This window comes from Oncorhynchus nerka, linkage group LG11 (genome assembly GCF_034236695.1).
Source record: "Oncorhynchus nerka isolate Pitt River linkage group LG11, Oner_Uvic_2.0, whole genome shotgun sequence".
Classification (NCBI taxonomy): Eukaryota; Metazoa; Chordata; class Actinopteri; order Salmoniformes; family Salmonidae; genus Oncorhynchus; species Oncorhynchus nerka.
This window is the reverse complement of record NC_088406.1, coordinates 14566858-14573227: the sequence shown is the minus strand read 5'-3', so window position 1 is coordinate 14573227 and position 6370 is coordinate 14566858. Positions and strand designations below refer to the sequence as shown.

At 40.2% G+C, this 6370-nt stretch overlaps 1 long non-coding RNA gene across 1 annotated transcript; it reads right to left on the bottom strand.

The window, feature by feature from the left end:
- Positions 1-247: 247 nt before the first annotated feature.
- On the bottom strand, positions 248-2623 carry LOC135573908 (uncharacterized). Its single transcript, XR_010464997.1, has 2 exons — positions 2413-2623; positions 248-1912 (listed from the first exon to the last, which is right to left on the bottom strand). It is a non-coding gene; the product is annotated as an uncharacterized LOC135573908 (long non-coding RNA).
- Positions 2624-6370: the final 3747 nt, after the last annotated feature.

The window sequence follows — 6370 nt, the reverse complement described above, 5'->3', positions numbered from 1 at the left end:
TCAATTATCTAACGTTTATGTGATTGAATCAAATCATGCAGCAATTAACTCATTAATAACCTGGGGCACCACGGAAGCATTAGTTTATATATAAAGTGGTTATCTTCCATATCCACTCTTAAAGGTCTGAAGATCTTTGTATTAATAGCAGCCAATTATTAATTGTCATCTTGTTCAGTCTCATCTGAATGTCATAAAATTATTGGTTATCTTCACTGGCTAACAAGTTGAATCAGCAATACAAAAATTGGCTTAATTATTTATTTACTAAATACCTAAATACTCACACAGAATTTCATATATACAGGATGGATCATACGTTGATTACTAATCATGTCATAAAAGAAAAAGTCCCTAGCAGATGAAACCTATATGACGGCTGGTTACACAAAGAAAGGAAGAATGGGTTTGATTGAAAAAGCAGGACACTGAGGTACAAAGGAGATTGGGTCTCCATCGGACCTTGAAAAGCTATGCTAACGTAAATACAGAATCTTATGCATTCTAAAAACCGCCCATTCGGAAAAGGAAAATGCAAGATATATCTTTACACTGAGCTGTACTTCAATAGAGGGGTCGAAGATGGAGGAATGGTTTGCCCAGCAGAGATCGCCCTTGTCCTTTGTAGAATCTGTCTGTTCGTAGTGTTGTAAGGTGGATATGTTGTACCCTGTCTTTCTGATTAGGAGATTGTCTGTCCTTTCCCAGGCCACATACGTTTACAGCTGCAGCTGATAACTCGACTTTTACGATGTATCACTTCTTCTTTAGTGAATGAGAGTTCAAAGATCATACCATTTTGCCATAATCAGCTCGCATTGAATTCTGGCTGGTCTAGTATAAATGAATCCTTACAGTGTGGCGATCGTCACCTCCATGTTGAAATTAGCCCTTTTAAACGTATGGACACCAGTCCTCACATCATCGGGAACTGAGGGTGACTTCCGTCAACAGGCTCTTGTTTTGGGGGAGAGAAGGGCATTTTTTCATAGTTCTCAACCAATATCTGTTCACTTGGGCGTGGCCACTGAGTGAGCATAGTTTATCTTATTTAGAAGCTAAAATTACATTTAATCTTTTCACAAATAGTTTCACATTTAAATATTTAAATTGCACAACAATTCCACGTGAATCTGATGTGTAGACTTTCCAAGATACAATTTGTCATCCTACCATCAGTAATAATGCCTCAGACGACAACTGATCTGACATCATATTCTTTAAGTATCAACGGACACTTTAGACTGGTTTCTATTACAGAAATATTATACTCTTCCCCCAACCTTTTGATGTTACCCTACTCTCTCTATGTTAATCAAAGGGCTTTCCAAGAGTCCATTCTGTGAGTGGATAGAAAAGGGTAAAGGGTATTTTTCTTTTTTACCTTTATTTTACTAGGACAGTCAGTTATGAACAAATTCTTATTTTCAATGACGGCCTAGGAACAGTGGGTTAACTGCCTGTTCAGGGGCAGAATGACAGATTTGTACCTTGTCGGCTCTGGGATTCGAACTTGCAACCTTTCGGTTACTAGTCCAACACTCTAACCACTAGGCTACCCTGGGTCAAAAACCCAATCCAACAGGGCAATGTCATGACAGTCACTGCTTGTTGGGTTCAATCTTGTGATTATTCTGCCATTTGCTAACCAACAGAACAATTACTGTTGGTTGTCCTAGTTTTGGACCCTCGTTGTGTTCCCCCTCTGGTGGTTTATGTGAATGAAGAAGGCCACTCCGAGGCGGGGCAGCAGATGTCCAGTTGGTGTTCGCTGTTGCAGTCCCCCGTCTGGTGGTCTACCTTGGTAGGTTTTTTGGAAGCTCCAAAGCATCACAGGAATTGCCAGGGGATGTCCGGGTTGGGGAATCGCCGTTGCAGTCTCCTCCCTCTGGTGGTCGACCAGGTAGGATTTCTGAGTGTCAAGGGAAATGAAACAAAATTAATAAAAGCATAAACAAAAGAGATAAAATATAGTTATCACATCGTATTGGACTGTATTCTATATAAGTACGAGGTCTTGGCAAAATGCCTTTATCATGGCATTGTCTAATATCATATCTAGGGTTTTCCTACTTAGTGGTGTGTTGCTTAGGGCACTATCCTAAGTTGATGATAAGTCTACAGCTGCAATGCCCTAGTTTTGAGCAGTTTACAGGGATGAGCTATGGACTTCTGGGCAGAAACTGGTGAGTACGGTGACTGTAGGGTCAAAGACCTCACGGTAAATCTTACATTTTACCCAGGCTGGCATTTTGCCCAGACCCTTAAGTGATCCTAGCATAAATCCTAATTGAATGTTCTGTTGTACATGTGTGTTTATGCTAAACCTCACCCAACAGGGCAAAGACATGACAACTGTATCTGTGAGAGTCATGTATGTTGGGTAGCAACAGCAGTGACGGCCTTGGTTACCCGCTTGTTGTCATAGTTGAAAGGATGTACAATGACTTTGTTGCCGTGTGTGACTGACAGTCACGGGTGGACTGGAGACTCCAATCACGGAGATGTTCTCAAACTTTAGGTTGCTAGGGTCACTGTACCCAGAATACATCACCTGGATGGTCAACATGCCCTGTGGAGGGATAACATACAGGAGGAGTAGAATGAGGTTACACCCAGAAATTGATCTAGGTCAGAGTTGCCTCACCTTAGTATTACCAATAACATCTTATGAAATAGTTATCAGAGAACTTAAATCAAATTACCTTTGGCAGTGAATCACTTATCATAGGTATTGTCATCATATAGCTAACATCATATGTGACTCGTTTCAGCAAACTAGGTATATGTCGCTACTTCACAGAAGAGGCATTTGAAAGTCAACTTAAAAAGAAATCTAAATATATTTTTGGGCGGAAATGTCTTCTGTAACATGTGAACTTTCATGTGCCTTAATAACAATATATGCCATCTGTAAATACAAACAAAATAGTTAAATTACGAGCCTAGTTTAGCCACGGAAAAAGCAAAGAACCTTCCTACTAGCCATGATTGGCTGAGATAATGGTGGGGCTGGACATACTGAGAGATGAGTTCAGATTGGTCTGCCATGTAACACACTTCTGTATATGACATGAGCTGATCAGTATGTTTTGGTAATCCTTTCTAACAAAGCTTTTTTGAAGGATTTCACATAGTAGAGCTGCAAAAACTTTGCTCTCCACTTTCTGGGGGACTGAGTTTGGAAATCTGTGGAAATCCTGGTGAAATTAGAGTATGATAGCTAAGAAGATTCTGGTGTTTGATTGCAAATATGCAGAGGGAGTCGAAAAGAGAACACACAGAAGGCTGTTGTATAAAACACCTGTCTCCGGATTACTTCTTCAAACTAAGGGCAACAAATGGCATCCGTGACAGAGGGGGATAAGCGTCCATCCATGTATATTATACTTTTCTCATTTTGTCAGAAAGTCATTTTCATTTCAAGTTAAAATGTACTATTGGCTAGCTAGCTAACGTTACGTATATTATCTGTGTAGTAATATTATTTATATCTCAGAGCCATTTGCATTGCTAGTTATAGCCTAATGTTAACAAGCTAATGTTGTACCTGCTGCTTAGCTACCTGCAGATTCATGCAGGGTAGTAACATTATGAGTTGGAATTATGGTTCACTGTTTAGCAAGGGAGCTAGCTGGCTAGCTACATGTCTAAACAAAAGACTCCACTATGCAGGCAACCATTTCACTGTATCCTGTGCGTGTTTCAAATTAACATTGATTTTATTTGATATAGTATGTGTTTACCAGAGACGGTAATGTGAAGAACATGACCTGCACCAAAGTCAAATTAGGATATAACGTTAGGCCAATGAGACAGTGTACAAGTTCTAGAGTTCTCGGGTAGAATACCCTGCTTTCATCACACTCACAACTGTAACTTTAATTGGCTAGCCATTAACTTGCTGTGAGTTTATTTTCCTGTAATAATGACTACAATATAAGATGTTGTCAGCTATATGGTTATGGTAATTATTTGAACTGGCTAGCCAGCTAACTTATCGTTAGATAGCTAGCTAACAAGCTAAAACAAACCAAAACACTGTTTCGAAAGTTGCTTTTAGTTTCGTGATTTGCTAGATTGACATATACTAAATAATGTTTGAAGTTTATTGGTTTACTCAAAGCAGATAACCATTAGTTATGTTATTTTGAACCCCCGGGCTGCTGATTTCATGCATTCTGTTGTTTTGGTGTTCATACTTTTTCATAACGACAAGTTTGATGTCGGACAACAATAGAATATCCATGCACTTGATTTCATGATTTCACTTCGAGACTTTATCCTGGACGTTGTATAAATCAACATTTAGTCATCGAATCATTGGTTGTTTAGTACATGGCTTCACATTTTAATCCTTAAAGAGATTGGTGGGGCTAAGGCTTCAGAGGGTGTCAATGATGCTGAATGGGTGTACAGTCATGGCCAAAAGTTTTGAGACACAAATATTAATTTCCACAAAGTTTGCAGCTTCAGTGTCTTTAGATATTTTTGTCAGATGTTACTATGGAATACTGAAGTATAATTACAAGCATTTCATAAGTGTCAAAGGCTTCTATTGACAATTACATGAAGTTGATGCAAATAGTCAATATTTGCAGTGTTGACCCTTCTTTTTCAAGACCTCTGCAATCCGCCCTGGCATGCTGTCAATTAACTTCTGGGTCATATTCTGACTGATGGCAGCCCATTCTTGCATAATCAATTTTTGGAGTTTGTCAGAATTTGTGGGTTTTTGTTTGTCCACCCGCCTCTTGAGGATTGACCACAAATTCTCAATGGGATTAAGGTCTGGGGAGTTTCCTGGCCATGGACCCAAAATATCGATGTTTTGTTCCCCTAGCCACTTAGTTATCACTTTTGCCTTAAGGCAAGGTGCTCTATCATGCTGGAAAAGGCATTGTTCGTCACCAAACTATTCCTTGAAGGTTGGGAGAATTTGCTCTCGGAGGATGTGTTGGTACCATTCTTTATTCATGGCTGTGTTCTTAGGCAAAATTGTGAGTGAGCCCACTCCCTTGGCTGAGAAGCAACCCCACACATGAATGGTCTCAGGATGCTTTACTGTTGGCATGATACAGGACTGATAGTAGCGCTCACCTTGTCTTCTCCGGACAAGCTTTTTTCCGGATGCCCCAAACAGTCGGAAAGGGGTTTCATCAGAGAAAATGACTTTACCCCAGTCCTCAGCAGTCTAATCCCTGTACCTTTTGCAGAACATCAGTCTGTCCCTGATGTTTTTCCTGTGGAGAAGTGGCTTCTTTGCTGCCCTTCTTGACATCAGGCCATCCTTCAAATGTCTTCGCCTCACACCTGCCTGCTGCCTGCTGCCATTCCTGAGCAAGCTCTCTACTGGTGGTGCCCCGATCCCACAGCTGAATCTACTTTAGGAAACGGTCCTGGAGCTTGCTGGACTTTCTTGGGCGCCCTGAAGCCTTCTTTACATCAATTGAACCGCTCTCCTTGAAGTTATTGGTTGAACTTCGATAAATGGTTGATTTAGGTGCAATCTTACTGGCAGCAATATCCTTGCCTGTGAAGCCCTTTTTGTGCAAAGCAATGATGACGGCACGTGTTTCCTTACAGATAATCATGGTTGACAGAGGAAGAACAATGATTCCTAGCACCACCCTCCCTTTGAAGCTTCCTATCTGTTATTCGAACTCAATCAAAATTACAGAGTGATCTCCAGTTTTGTCCTCGTCAACACTCACACCTGCATTAATGAGAGAATCACTGACATGATGTCAGCTTTTGTGGCAGGACTGAAATGCAGTGGAAATGTTTTTGGGGATTGAGTTTATTTTGCATGGCAAAGAGGTTCTTTGCAATTAATTGCAATTCATCTGATCACACTTCATAACATTCTCGAGTATATGCAAATTGCCATCATACAAACTGAGGCAACAGACTTTGAGAAAATTTATATTTGTGTCATTCTCAAAACCTTTGGCCACGACTGTAGACAAAGAAATCTCTCCAGGTTCTCCAGGAAATCTCAGAGGTTTTACGAAAATATTCAAGTGCCATTTTACAATTACAAATTTATCAATTTTCAAAGCAGAATTACTTTTCCATTGTTCCTCAACTGTAGTGTATTATATACCATTTCCAGCTCGAGTCTCTACTTTAATCCAATGTAATAAACACAATTTTCAAATTTTGCTACAGAGGACCGAATCGAGCCGGTCGGTCACATATACTGTAGATAACGTTACCATTTGGTTCAAAACTGGATTGTTTGACCCAAACCCAGTAAAGTAACTGACCTTCAAACTGAGCAGTGTGAATGGGCTAACTCTGATCGATTGTACAACTTCCAATGTCAACAGTTTCTCTGGGTGAGATCAGAGAGACAAAGTAGGTGACA